This window comes from Calliopsis andreniformis, chromosome 4 (assembly GCF_051401765.1).
Source record: "Calliopsis andreniformis isolate RMS-2024a chromosome 4, iyCalAndr_principal, whole genome shotgun sequence".
NCBI lineage: Eukaryota > Metazoa > Arthropoda > Insecta > Hymenoptera > Andrenidae > Calliopsis > Calliopsis andreniformis.
Genome location: NC_135065.1, coordinates 6366554 through 6382896, shown reverse-complemented (window position 1 = coordinate 6382896; position 16343 = coordinate 6366554). Strand labels below are relative to the sequence as shown.

At 36.9% G+C, this 16343-nt stretch overlaps 1 protein-coding gene across 6 annotated transcripts in view; it reads right to left on the bottom strand.

Annotated features, from left to right (window-relative positions):
* Positions 1 to 16343, bottom strand: part of LOC143178038 (phosphatase and actin regulator 2) — a 309101-nt gene that overhangs the window by 108360 nt on the left and 184398 nt on the right. The window lies entirely within an intron of this gene.

The following is a 16343-nucleotide window of genomic DNA, read 5'->3' as shown; positions in this document are numbered from 1 at the left end:
AAATTTTGAGACTTCATTTTAAAGTTTAGGAAATATTGTGTTAAACAAATTTTAACCTTTATAGAACGTACAGTATTGCTTATGAGTATTTAAATGGCGTCATATGTTGAGAAAATCGTGTGAAATGAAGAATATGACGCATGTTAGTTTCTTTGTAGTAACTTATGTATATTCTTTGCATTTGTTTCGTATTTCTATTAATTTAGTAATTAATGGCTAGTCTGAGTAATAAATATTTGTTGCTACCAATAAATCTGTAATTTTCCAAACTTGTGAAATCGTTCGAATATTTATGAACAGTACTGTATATCACCTCTCACGTCACACTATGTACTCAGGTCTGAGAATCTGACGTCTGATAAGGGTTGAATTATATTTAAGTCAATGTAATATTTGAGCAAATAATAATCTTCATCAGAGAGATAAATACTAGCTTTTGCTTTATAAATGAAATTAGAATATTTGACTATAATATGACCAATTATAATATTTTATTTTAGTTAAACTACACGTGCCACAAAAAAACATAAAAAGGTATATTTAATTCATTTTCAACACAATTTTATTTACTCTTTAAAAAAGGTCCTGAAATTTTATGGCGACATTTAGGTAGAACATCTCCTGTATAATTTGTTGTGTAGCAAATATAATTAAATATTTTTATTACATTATTATATGCAAAATTCAACGCGCAGTTGGTAGTATAATGTTGGCTGAGAATATACATAGGAAATGATAAACTAGACACGAAGCGGTTAATGTGTTCATAGGAGACAGAGATTTATTGCTGGATTTATGTACTTGGAGAGCATTCTGGGTGGGTGTGAAATGAACAAGGAATTTATCGTTCTAGTATCATGGTAATTTAAGAAAACTGAAACAACTTTGACAATAAATGTTACGTAGATTCCAATTTTTTAGATATTTTCAAAATGAAATAAAGAAAAGTAGAAGTAGTACAATAAGTATAATGAACTTGTTTTATTACACCTGGTACCAAGTGGTCATAGCACTACCATGATTTGTTAAATTCTTTTCACGTAAAATTTTCAACTCCTTTAATGAGAAATGTAGACGAATAAAAATATCACTCACAGAATGATCTCCAGAATAAATAATTAATAGTAGATATTCGACCTAATAAACACCCAGAATCTAATTACCTAATTTCACTTTTTAACGTAGTTAAAAGATAATCTCCATAATCCTACCACTTTCGCAAGAAATCTCCCATAATGAAAGCATCTTTCACAATTAATAGACTTTGGAAGTTTACGTATTTATAAGAAACTTAAACATGCAGAATACTACAGCATATATATATTTTACGAAACTATACAAAATATCAACAGTACACGTTATAATATTATAGCTCGAGGGTGAACAAGATCTATATTTAGATTCCATTTCTTTTATTAGGATTTATGAAAACATGAATTCTCATAAAAATCAGTAGTATACTTATTAATATTTAGTTTGCCAAATATGGGGTCAAAGTCTGCTTAACTACGCCTGTCCAACAAAAGTGGTTTCGTGGTCGAAATGGGTCCAAGCGGTTAAAACATCGCGCGATAAATCAATAACGGATGTCTCGCGTTGGCGAAGGGGTTGGTCGCGGGGGTGTGGTCGTTACACACTTGTATCAACAGCGAGCTATACGGTCATTTGTTCTTGTCAGTCTGGGCTAATCTGCCTGGCACTCCCGCGTCTCGACATTATGAATTAATGTCTTTCACGGAACACCTCGTTACAGGCCTTTCAAGTTCACCGTGTCTGTCGTCGGCCCGATCTTTGTCTTTTTGCTTCTGATTATCCCCAAGGAATACGAGTGCCTTTGTAACAACTTGAATGTGGAATGGCAATCCATGCACTCGAGGGATTTCCTGTAGAACGCTCATTCGACACTGGAAACTAAGATGACCTGGGAAATGAGTGTTCTGATGGAGCATGGGTGTGTCTTTGAGCATAGCCAGGCTAACTGAATCGAGTGTGGCTTGATTGGAAGCTTAGTTAGCTGACGGTGGCTTGATTGGGGCAGAGATTAGAATGTAGATCGAGAACTGAGGAGAAATTCCTGGGAATATCTACACGTTTTCAGTTTTCAACGTGTTGTTTGACGAAATTTGAGGAAAGCAAAAAAGTGACATTTTTTAAAGAATTATTATTAATTTTTGTGCTGAAAAATTTTTGTTTCATGATATCTTAAAGTTTAATATTAATATAGACAAAATTTATTAGAAGTATGTACTCTAAGAATATTATGAATATTATGAACTACGTTTTAATAATAGAACAACTATTATTAATAGAATAACTAATAATAGAATAACTATTATTAGAATATAGATTAAAAATATGAACGTTCTTCATAGAATACAATTTGAGTAAAAAATAATAATATTTGCGAAGATTTGTTAATCTTAATACTCGTGGAAATACTTAGAAAAAATATGAAAGCAAATTAGCTTTGAGATAATTAAGAGACTGATTTGTATAAACAGTAATACAACGTAATCGCTGTGAGTGGTAAGCTCATCGAAGAAATGTGAATTTGATTGTTCTGTTAAATCATGGATTATGGCATTTCTAGTGTTGTTTTCATCTTTAATTACCCCCATGCAAACAACGTCATCAAAAGCAGAATATTAAATTATTCATGTTTGAGTGCTGCATGAAGTTAAAACCCAATATTTGTTAATAAACAATGTCCCAAATCAAACCACGTATATTTCTCCATACATGATTACACATTCCACGAATCAATTAAACAATTCTCAATAGAAATCCCCTTACTAAACCAATTAAACGTCATTTACTAAAGTCGAAACAACGCATGCATATTCAATTAACCTCCAATATCCTCACGCCCCACTTCCCTGCTTCTCACCCCACATTATCCAACAATTAAAGTCCCGATAACACCCAAGAAACTTCAAAAATCAAATAAAACACACGATAATCCACAAACATCAAGCTCCACCATGAAACAAACTTCCAAAATTCGCCTGAGAACATCCCTTCCCCAACCCTTAGACCGCCTGAAACTTCACTAAAACATCACTACCTCCTCCCCTAAAAGCAGTAACCCGATTATAAACAAAACCACTCAGAAAATCCACAAATTCATACTAATAATCTCAGTCGTGCCCCAAAAAAATGCGTATTAAAATTCCCCAAAATTGAAACCTCAACAGCGTCGCAGCTTCTCGCGCGATTTAAACCAAACTAGCGCAGATAGAAGCGGCGGATCCTCCCCTTTAAAATGCCCTTTGATTCGCCTCGATACGACTTCCGGTTGCCGAGATATCGTCGTTGGAAGAGACGCGTAATTTTTAATGCGTTTACTATCGCTGTCTCGCTCACGCGCTCGGACCTCTCTCTCGCACGCATCACTGACCTGCCCCAAGCCAGGTGCCCGCGCGCTGGTCACCGCCAGACGCCGAGTCAGCGGTTTTTTACTATTTACTATTACTACGCGTTGCGTAGTCTCGCGAGGGAAACTGGGTCACGCCGCTTCCGGGTTCCCATTCAAGAGTCGCGGCGAACTTTCGAGCCCCGTATCTCGGGAACGAATCGAGATATCGACTTGCGGCAAAGTGCAGCCTCCTTGGCTCGCCATTCTCTAGCTCCTCGCTGAGTTTACAGAGACTTTTGAGGGATTTTTTGAGACGTTTTTCTTGGAAGATAATCGATCCTTGCATCATTGATTACTGCGATATTGATGTAGTATGGAAGGATCTGGTGAGAGAGGGAAGGAATGATGGTTTTTTAGATGTGTAAAGAGCGTGGACTGAGTACATGTTGCATGTTAGAGGTGTGGTGTATATTTTGTTGGTTTGTTGTGGAGAGGAAAGTTGTCTAGTTTGGGTTTAGGTTTGTGTTGTTAGAGATGGAGACTGTGGTTTTCTGTTTTTGACTGATTATTTTGTGGACGCATGAAATTTAAATAAAGGAATTATGAGTCTGTGTTGTGAAGTAATTTGAAATTTGCTGTTTGTATGTAAGGGAGACAGGTGATAAAGTGATATGATAAATAATTGATATTTTTCATATTTACAGATGTATTTTTATCATTTTTATGTGTCCTTTATTTAGTGTTTCTAGCTGAAATAACTTTTTTTATAATTTCATTGCGAGGAAACTTTCTTAGCTCAAAGTTGCACAGTTTAAAGCAGATCATCGTTCGTTCCTTTCTTTATTTCGTAATTCCGTGCTTTATCTCGAGGTACTAAAGGGTTGTCATAACTCACGGACGATTCTCTTCGACTCCGTGACATTTATTCCGCGGCGGTATGAAGGAAGGTGAACAAATGACAGACATTAGAAAAGGAACGAGAGCAAACTACGGTAAGAAATGGGGAACGGTGACCTGTGACCGTGTTACAAGTCGTTAACAATTTCCACTCGCTAACCGCCTCTTCCATTATAATTAATTTTGAGTGGAAAATGTCATGTAAAGAAAATGAGATGAGGAGACGAGGAAAATGTAACGAGGGCGAACGTAAAATGTATCATATAAAGTTGCTGTTTCTGTTTAAGTGAAAATAGAAACTAAATAGAGGAATAGAGATACATTTAGTATATTTGATTGAGATTTGCACGACTGGGATTTATATGTAATTTTTCTTCAGAGGAATGTTTATTGATGTATATCATTTTTAGATATATTTTTATTTTTTAAAAATCATGTTTCTTGAGGAAGTCATTTGTTCTAACGATGTATATTCTAATTGGACAAACAAAATTTTTATTCAAATATGTATTCTTTATTTTGACCAATTATAAAAAGAAGTCATTTCATATATATTATATTCTCAAGTTATTCCAACAATTTTGTTTTATAAGCCTTGTTATTTATATTTTCTTAGATCTATTTCATAAACTTGTATTTTAAATTTTAGTTATTAACCTAAATATCTACTAATTGCAGTTTTAAATATTGTAAAAATTTGTATTACACATAAAAATCAATTTTTCTACGAAAAATAATCACGGAATTTAACAATACGTTACATTATTTCAATTTCTACACGTCCAATACTTCCCACACTTTTTCTAATTTCAACACGTATAATGAGCCACATAGACAGACTCACTACACCTACATACACCCACATTTACATCTACTATTTTCCCTATTTGAAAATTCATTTATCCGACAATGACATTTAAACCATCAGAGCCACCACGAAAACCACAAAAAACTAAATTATCACGCTTGACGAGCACCACAGGAAAATCATTCGAACGAACAAATGAACGAAACGAAATTTCCTTTTAAACCGCGTTTCCCCTGGACCCACGCGCAAAGGTCAGCCAGCAAATTAAAATCGATTTCTCCGGGGCTACCGTTTTTTGATTGTCGTCGAATAGTTGCCATCCCTTTGTCCCGTTTCTCCATTTTGTTTCGCGATTTTCCTCGAGGGCAAGGCCACTCGCGGCGAGACTGCTGCTCGCCTTCAAGCGCTGACGAGAGGGATTAACCGAGTCAGAGGGCGAGAAAGAATCTTTAATTCGAGCGAAATGAGCCGAGGATCCTCGTTGGACCACCGACAGCCTCGTAATCTCGTTCCCCCGTGACCCTGGAGGGAGGCACGAGGGTGCACGAGGCAGCCGCGAGAATTCGAGTCTCGGGGATATTCAAACGAGACGCCTGTGTCTTGCAGCAGCTAGGAATTTCTCAGCTGGCTTTCCAGGGAGCCTCGGCTAATTATGCTGCTCGTCGAAGGACCCTGATTTCCTTCGACGACGGCTAGACCTTGAATAACGTTCTCGGATTATGCCAGCGGGGATTCGAGGGCTCAATCCCCGCGAGGGGTTTCAGCAAGAAAGTCCATTATGAGACGTATAAGATACGAGATTCGTGACAATCATTTTTCACGCTTCCCCGCGACACCGAGGCGCACGAAGATTTTTCACGTCGCTTTGCTCTGCGACAGTTTTGCGCAGATACGCGACCTTGCGAGCTGCTTGGATCTTCTGAATAATTACTTCTGAAGGAGAGATGCGGAGATGAATATTTTGAGGGAGATTGTGGTGGATGGGAGAGAGACGCTGGGAGTGTTTTTTGTGGAGAGGATTATCTGACATTAGAATTTATAATGATTCATTTGTAGATAGTGAGAATAGAGTAATGAATTTGTTTAGAAATGTGAAAGAAATTTCATTCCTTTTGGAAGAAGATTTACATAGATAGAAAGTTATTGGAAGTGTTTGATTTAACGACGTGTAGTTAATTTATTGTTAATCATTGAAGAAAATAATGTACATACACTCATATACTCTATAGGAAATAAAAAGAATATACTGTTTACAATTAAAACAATTAATAACTCTGAAACGGGGTCACAAACGATCTATTGTGATTCTTGTTTAAAGTTTTGTTTTAGCACGTAGGACTACCTCTTCAAACTCCTGACACCTGTTATCAAAAACTCTCCTCCACACACCATCCTATGATCTAAATATCGCCTAAGAACAACCCTTCCAAAAAGAATACTTCTCCACCACAGATAACTACCCTATTACTATTCCAGTTTCAAAGTTCCCCTTCAAAGGATCCCCAAAGCCCACCTCGACTTCCTAAAGCCCACCTGAACTTCCCGAGAACCAGCAAGCGCACCAAAGCCGCAGAATCCAGCCTCCCACACTCTGTACTCGCTCAGCAGTCCCGCAAAGCAAATCCAAAGCAACATTCGTAATTCGCCAGCTTCCATCGCGCGAAGAGAGACAAGGGGACCCTAAGATCTGTAGACTACAGTAACTTAAGTACGATTTCACGTGCTCCTCCAGCCTCAGCGTGGAAAAACCCTGGACACTGCGAGCAGACGCGCGATAAGCTCGTTTTTCGTCAGTGCAGCACCACAAAGATTAAGCACATCAAAGATCTGAGGTTATCGCTGCTCCTGAGAGACATCCTAATCTTGGCGAATGACACGAGGCTCGTTCGTCGAGGACGAAGGTCGGCCAACAGAGGTATCCTAAAATTAAGTCTGCTCCTGCATGCCACGGATCGCTGAATTACGCGCGCGCCTCTGGGTGATCCTTAATTTCAAGGTCGACGAGTTCTCGTCTGCTCGCCCCTAGGGAACGAGCTGCCTCCGTGCCAAGGAAAACACTGGTCTTGGCAGATTTTCGCCTCTGAGCGCTCGCAGCCGATTTGGCCTGAATCTATTTGAGGGATATCTCGAACAGATGCTTCGAATGCCTCGAATCATGACGCTTAATTTTGATGGAATATGGCGGGGAAGTTTGCCTGCACCGTAATGAGAGGGTAACTTGGGAACATTGTTGTGGGGTTGCATTAATAGGGAGGATCGTGTGAGGGGTAAGGATAATGTTGAGCAGGGAGAACTGTTTGTGCATTCACGTGTGATGTGGGTTGACCCTTGTTGGGGGTAATTGGAGAGTGAAATTTTCATCGAGAAAAGTGGGCAGAGTTGTGATGCAAGAAGTTTGAAGATGCACTGATATTTTTAGTGTTTTCTTTTTATTGAAATATTAAAGATTTTCACTGTGTTTTAAGACTGCTAACATGTTCTGGATTCGATTAATTTATATGATATTAATTAATTTTAGCATGGGTATATATGTATATAAGAGTCATAAATAAAATATTACAAAAATGGACTTGGGGTAGGCTGACTCTGAGCTACAGAACTATGAACATAGAGTTTCAAGACATTAGTAAATTAAATTAGTAGGGAAGTAAATAACCATTTTACCAAAGGACTTTGGTCACGAAAATATTGAGAATAAAAATCTCGAAATTTGGGATGAAAAGTATAACAAAGAACTAGGAATAATACTTTGAATGATCAGCTATATACAGCTGAAAACGGCAAATCTCAAGGATTTCATTCAACTGAGTTTCTACATTCTTTTTGTCTCCGCGAGTTCAAATATTTCACCACCCCTGGTTCAATTGTCTGGAGCTCAGTGGACCAAAAGAACAGTCAACATGAAACAGCTCAAAGTCGTTTTCGAGCGAGCTAACGAGAAAGACGTCGACGCGAGGAGCTTCATTTCGTTCGAAAAGTACGCTCCATTGCAAGGGAGCGATCCAAGGTACAAAGAAACTCGCAGCTATTGATATTGGAAATACCACGCGACGTCTGCGACAATAATCGTAGTAATAGGAAATAAAAGTACTGTCAAAGAATCTCGTGATATTATGAACAGAGTGTTATTAAATTGGAAAACAATTAATGCACCCTGCCAGGATAGCTGTTATCGGAGAATCTAGTCGATAGTAGTGTACGTTTCTCTTAAGTGATACAAACTCGAAGCAGACAATACAAGCTTTCTAGATAAGAGATAATGGACCAGATTAGGGGACTCTATTTATCTCTGTGTTGAGATCACTAACTTTAGTTATTTATCTACTGTGATAATTACTGTAATGAAAATCAAATTTTGTGATATTTCTATTTCGAATTTCACACTTAACTATTGACATTCAGACTGGTAGAATCTATATGATATATTTGTATTACTGCTCTCATTTGTATTACTATTCTCAGAAAGTTGAGAATATATATGTGTTGTTACGAGAAATGTACTATTATAATATTTAAAAAACATGGTACTATTTAGAAAAATTTTATTTTATTATTACACCTAATGTAATACTTTATTCCTACATTCCAGTTATTATATTAATTTTAAAAATATTTAATATTAGTAGGTTCTAATCGAAGTCTCTGTATCTTAAATTTTAGTGTCAGCAGTTGAGGGTTAAATTCGAATTTAAAATTAATTAAATTCAATTTGAAATTCCGAAATTATTTATTTGAAATTGAAAATAGCTCTCCTATAAAATTTAGAAATCGCTAATCCAGGTCCTAAGCTCTGCTTCCTTATCTACAGCTATTCTTAGCTTAGGCGTACACAACCAACAGTCTCATCGATCTAACTAAAACCCGATAATACCCTCAACAGAATTTAACATGTCTATTGTCTTCTCACCAATTAAACATAAAAAGAAAACTTGTTCAGTTCACCCTTTACTGAATCCACCAAAATTATCTGTCATGCGCGGCTCTACTCAGACACCCCAAGCCAAAAGAACATAACACCATCCCTTATTCCCAATTCCCTCTGATACAAAATTCACGCGCCCCGACTGCTCAGAACGCCGCTGGAAGCAGCTCGAGGGTCCCATTAAACTTTCACGAAGTGTCCATTTCACTGGTCACTTAATCGGCTAATTATTATCCAGATCGCGGTCCAGCTCAAGTGTCCCACCCCCGAGAGCGAGAGAGGATTACGTCTGTCGGCCAAAACCAGGAGCTTTCGGAATCCAGCCCCGACCCAGGGGCGAGTCGAGCCGCAGAGCGAATGGCAAAGGGCCAGGGTCGCGCTGGAACGTGCCAGCGATAACGGGGCGGGGAGGTAGCGAAACTATCGCGTTTCTTGCCGCCCTCGCCACGTGCCAATCCAGCATCGAGCTATCGATCCGCCGACGCGGGCCGCCTTCGTTCCAGTTTCGGGATCCCCGCGGATCCGCGCGCGGCTTCCCGCGTGCCGCGCGAGCAGCACCCAATTCCCGCCGCCGATGCACGCGCACTCGACCTCGAAACAGCTTCCACAGACCAGGGGAAATCAACGTTTTTCCTCCTACGAGTTTTTCGCCTGACATCGAAGCGGGGAAACGTTAATCCATATAGCACAGAGGCGTCTTAACACATTGCAGACAGGGTATTTAAATAATTTAAATGACTGTTCCTGGGGATCTATAGCTTTTTATCCTACCTTCTGCACAGTATACTTCAAGAATTCATGTAGTGTTTTCCTAATTATATTCATATAGAGTCTTAACAGATTGAAAACGAGGTATTTAAATAATTTGAATGACTGTTCCAGGGGATCTATAGCTTTTTATCCTACCTTCTGCACTGTACACTTCAAAAATTCTTGTAGTGTTTTCCTAATTGTATTCATATAGAGTCTTAACACATTGCAAACAGGGTATTTAAATAATTTGAATGACTGTTCCAGGGGATCTGTAGTCTTTTATCCTAGCTTCTGTACTATATACTTCAGAAATTCATGTCGTGTTTTCCTAATTATATTCATATAGTGTCTTAACACATTGCAAACAGGGTATTTAAATTATTTGAATGACTGTTCCAGGGGTCTATAGCTTTTTATCCTACCTTCTGCACTGTATAGTTCAGAAATTCATGTAGTGTTTTCCTAATTATATTCATATAGTGTTTTAACACATTGCAAAGGGGGTATTTAAATAATTTAAATGCCTGTTCCTGGGGATTTATAATCTTTTAACCTTCCTGCACTGTACACTTCAAAAATTCATGTAGTGTTTTCCTAATTATATTCATATAGTGTCGTAACACACTGCAAACAGGGTATTTAAATTATTTGAATGACTGTTCCAGGGGATCTATAGCTTTTTATCCTACCTTCTGCACTGTATACTTCAAACATTCATATAGCATTTTCTGATTATTTTTATGAGGCAAGAATTTTAGAGAACACTTATCAAGGCTCCTAGTAATGCTAGAGAGAGAAGTGTATAGTGTATGCCACCACCTTTATATTCATCGTTTAGTAACAAACTCCAATTTAACTAACACAGTTGGCTAAGAAATATCTTACTTTGAATATAAAAGTGGTGGTATGCACTATACACTTCATACAGCATTTTCTGATTATTTTTATGAGGCAAGAATTTTAGGGAACACTTATCAAGGCTCCTAGTAATGCTACAGAGAGAAGTGTATAGTGCATACCACCACTTTTATATTCATCGTTTAGTAACAAACTCCGATTTGACTAACACAGCTGGCTAAGAAATATCTTAATTTAAATATTTAGAGTCGAAATAAGAAGCATTTTCGATAACGTTTCAGAGGGGAGAAACTTGGTATTCTAAGGGTGGTAAATTGAGGAAACACTTTTGCCACGGGACCATGTTGACTTTTGGCTCCACGTGGAGAATGAACGACTCAAGATGGCGGTTTTAATTTAACGTTAAGCTGCGACCGAGTTTCCAGGACTGAATGGGTGTCTTTGAAGGGAAGCAGGAAGTAGATGCTGTTAGGATGTTTGTGACAGGAGATCGTTTGCAAAGTCTGAAGTTCAAGGTGAGGAGTAATGTACCGCTCGTTTGAGAGGGCGTTTGAATAAAGCGGTGAATGTAGTTTAATCATCCTAAGCCCTCTTTAAGCGGAATTTATGACAGGAGGAATTGTCTCTGAGGTTTTAAATTGCTGGTTGGGAATTTAGCAGATTGCGTTTTGAGGACCGTTATATGGCTTTGCTTTTATAGAGGGTGCTGAGTACAATTTAATGCCTTCGTAATTATATTTTTCTGCTCCCATTTTGTCGCTATATCATGAAAATATGACTATTCGGTTGCTGAAAAAAATTAACGAACGATATGTTTGTTATGGTTGAACGAAAACTGAAGATAGATACTTAAAAAAGATTTTCTCTCAATTATTTACTGAGTAAAAGCACCAAGAATTGTGCAGTAAACTAAATTATATTTTATAAGTACAGCATATCTCACCATATTTCGTCAAAAATAAAATCATAATCTGAAGATGATATAATTAAAATTCCTTCTTTAATTTTTAAGAATTTTTTCCTGTACTACCAGACTGACTTCTTAACAACAATGACTGAATAAAATTCACGACACAGAAAATCAAGACATATTACCATAAAATAGTTACTCGGGTTTCAAAGTACTTGCGATGGTAATTTAAGTTCCATAAAAGCGAGTCTCATCAACTTCAGAAAGCAAAACAAAATGCAATAAATAATGTGTTTTAAAAATTCAACTTGAAATATACAAACTGATATGATAAAATATTATTCAAGTTACAATCAGTTTTGTTTCTATAATATTAAACTTTGATTGCAAGATATAAATTCATAGAGAAAGGATTACATTGAATTTTCCAACTATGAAAAACTAGATTCTGCTGAAGCAATTTTCTAAGTGCTTCAAGGCCTTTTAAGCTTTAATTTGTTAACATATTTAAAAAGATTTGGGTATCTATTAATTTCTTCACATTCTTAAGAGAAAAATGACCCTTCACAGTCCCCTTTAAAATTGAAATGAAATGCATTTTAAAAGACACGAAACAAAAAATTCAGTTAAGCAACTACATTATGTAAAATGTGCTTCACCTTTTTCCATTACATGAAAAATGAGTTTATCCCGTAACAAAATGTCAGCTCAATCTAGAGTGACACTGAGAGCGTATAAAATCTCGTAAAATCAGAACAAAAGAATAAAAGAAACTTCACAAAATAAATAAAAACAACTTTTGCATAGTCCACTGCATTTGAAAAAGTTAATCAAGCGAACATTTCCACAGCTTCGATCCCGCTGTAAGCCAACGTTTCATCCACAATTAGAAATCACGCAGAATGAAAAAGATCGGTGCTCATATTGCCTACCACCCTACTCTTCACCCACGCACGTCCACTTCCAAAAAGTTCAAGGTTCATAGAAGAATAATTCTCCACCGTGGGTGCACTTCGAACCTCAAAGTCGAAGCACCAAAATTATCCATAATTCTCTTACCTCCCGTCTTTCTTTCCTGTCGAACTATTTCCCCTGAAATTCCTCTCTGAATTCGCTTTCCAAACCAATCTCGCCCTCCATTTCCTAATAGACTCAGAAAACAAGTTTCTCGTGGCGACTCGGCATTTTCCACCTGCTTCTCGCTCGCGAGGACGCGTCCACGCGCTGTCGGACACAATTTCCGAAAGTATTAGCCCCGAGCATTTGCCAGGGCGTGGGCGTGCCCAAAAACCCAGCGAAACAGGCGCACCTTCCGTCGCGACGTTCGTAAATATTTATCGATACGGAATTTCCGACGATTTTTCGCCGTGGCCGCCTCTTTGTCGCGTATTTGCGAAGCAGGCAAGGATTTCCTGTCGTGGAACGAATCCGGGACATCGTGTCCAATCGACCGACCGTAATTTCGTTTAAACGTCACCGCCATTCGTTAACGAAATTTGCATTATTCAAGGATCACGATCCCAGAGATTGTAACAAGTTTCGCGCTGTCGAACGCGTTTTGCCGCGTGCAGAGTGGAATTTTATGCATCTGAGGGCACATAACACAAAAGTGCAAGGGAATCCTGTGTTACTTGACGTTGGAGGTTCTTTTTTTGGCAATTGAATGGAAGGTTAAAGGGAGTTTATTGTTGCGATGGTGGAGTACTTTGTATCGATCGTTTACATTTACTTCGCCATTAAAAGTTCCATTAAGAAATGAATAAGTGAACGCACAGGTAGAGAAAGGGTCTAGAAGTACTCGCTGTACGACTTCCTGTCCTGTTTGGAAGTCGATTTAACTATTGTAAGTCGAAGAATGGGGGTCTGAATGAGGGTGATAAATGTTAACGAGTTTATTGTCGAGATTATTGCTTGTATTGTACCTATGTACTTTTTAAGATTTAACGTATTAGTCTATTTCTGCACCTTTATTTACTGTTTTGTAAGAAGGATAATAACTGTTCTCAATTGAGGCCTGGGTATATTTCATTTTTTCCTCTCAATAAATTTAATAACAGGTTTCATTAGTAAGAAAATAATTCCAGTAAGAATAAGATACCATGAGTTTCTTTCTTTTTCTGTCTCTTTCTGAAAACTTTCACAACAAATTCAAAATCAACTAAAAAGACTGAGCATTCTGTCAAGTTCATATGAAATTCCCTGTGTCAATAAACAGTGCAATATGTTATTAGAAAATATCTTGAGCTTTAACATAAACATTGTTATTTTGAGAACAGTTCATTATTTAATTAAATAGTACACTCATTTTTTAAATAATTATAATCCAAGGTAAAAACTAATCTATTTATTTACGAGCAATAAGAAGCCCACTGATATACACAGTAATAATAATTTATATATTAAAGAATATTAAACAGTAATTTTATTCTATTCAAATAATATAAAACCTACTAAAGAACGTTGAACTAAACCCAACAAGTAACGCATATCTATAGTAAATAATATCATTTGATATTTTTCACAAGTACAAATTATTATTACAGTATTATATAATTAGTATATTGCACGTGGAATAATTAAGGATAACATCGTGTTTGTGGTGTCAGAACAGTGAGCACAGTTAACGTCGGAGGATATCGACGGTGACGAAAAGGTGCAAGCAAGCTGCGCGCGGATACATCGCGACTGCAACCGAGGCATGGAGGCTGGGCTGCATCCCTTGCAACTGGTCCCGGGGATCGAGCGACCCCCGGCAACTTGCCCTCGCCGCTAGTTAGACAAATTGCGCCTCGAGGTTGCCCAACGACCGACGTCCTACGCTATTTTCTCGTATTTTAGAGGAGCCTGGGAAAAAATTCGTTCCTCGAGAAGTTTTGGACACGAAGTTCTATTTCAATGAATTTCGCGGCAACCTACGAACGAAAATATTTTATCGAACTCCAGCTACCTAGGATTTAAGGCAGCAGGCTTGATTTTTAAATTTAATTCTGAGGTCTAAGGAAAATCTAACTTGGAATTTAGAATGGTAGTTTTAATGGTAGCAGGCTTGATTTTTAAATTTAATTCTGAAGTCTAAGGAAAATCTAACTTGGAATTTAGAAGGGTAGTTTTAATGTTAGAATTAATATTAGGAGGATTACTTTGTGCACAGATGTTATTGCGTTTTTTTGAAACTTAGTGTTAAAAGAACAGAATTATAGAAATGAATATCCTTTCTGGAAACTATGCATTTTTTCAAGAATTTTTTTAGAATCCATTTTAGCATCCAATGTCAAGTATTTTAGGTATAGAAGTATACTAATCTCGTTAGATCTAATAAAATATAGAATTTTGGTTTTTCGATGTAGGGTTTAAAGACAGTCGAGTCTGAAAATTGGATTCTATAATTATCCTACGAATTCAAGTAATGTACAAATAATTAATGTTTACGTGAAACCTATATCATATTATTATATATAAGTGATCTCAAATATTCCAGGGGTTCTTTCTTTCATAACAATTGCAGCTCTCGAAGAACGATTCTCAGATTTCCCGACGATATCGATTCAAGGGGTCTCATTAAATCTGTTCTATTTCATGATGATCTTACCTAAATCTCCCTCAATATTCGCATTCATATGTAAAGCATTCTGCTCTCGCCTACATATAATTATTCAGAATATTAGGTATCTACATATAATAGAAAAACGATATCCCATAATATATATTTAAAATAATTACCTTAATTTTCAGACTAACTTCAACCTTTCCATCGTTAATAAAAAGTCTGATATACAAAAATGAATTTCCAGCAATTTTTGAACAACGTATTTAACCAACACAATTTTGATCATTTATTTTTACAGCAAGAAGCAATACTTCTCATTATAAAGGACGACTGAATCGATTTGAGGAACACCAGTAGGAGATCGATTGGTTCACCAGAAACGCAGGGAATTATGTTCAAACATTTACTCGTGGGAGAGACTTAGCTGTTCATCCTCGCTAGCATTATTTACGACCGACAAAACCGATAACCCTGGATCCTCGTCTGAGGCGGATATCCGGGGATCTCTCAGGGATTTTGCAACATTGGGACATTAGGGATTCCTGATTCGAATGTAGACTGTAATTAACTCTTCAAGCTACGAGGTACTAATCTCTGTTTTAAAAATTTACAAGCAAATACGATGGTGGCCAATTATAGTTACGTTGTTAGGGTCTATATGCTAGATTAAGTAGGTGCATACATTTGTGTGAATTGTTACATGAATATCTATGTTGTTAGTGTGGTAGAAAAGTGTTGCAATTAAAAGAATTAATTCTTCAGAAAATGTGTCAGATATTTTTCCTAGTGAGACATTGTTAGTTATTTAAATACTTGGGTATGACAAATTATATTATTTTCACAGATAGATTTATAGTATCTGGATTTTGAGGATGCATACAAAATATTGTTTATATGTAATGGTTACTGGTAAAGTAACAATAATAATTAAATTGAAATATTAAATTAGCAATAGTGAGTTCCAATGTAAAGGTACCTATTTAAAAAGTGACGCTCTTTTAGATCAAATTAACTGACTTTTGGGGTTACTTTTTTCAGTTTTTATATAGGAAAAACTCTGCCTAAATTCAGACAGTGAAAAAATTAATAAATCTTTAAAAAATCGAGGAACTAATAATTTTGAATAATTAACTAACATTCTCGAATACTTGAGAAATGGTAAATCTGGAAGTTGAAAAATCTGAAATATCTGAACTTAAAAAATTGGAAATCCCTCCTGCGAAGGAAGTCTCCCCTTTAACAACTAACTTTTCGACGCAATAGAAACCAGTGGCGCCTAAAAAATAAAAAAAG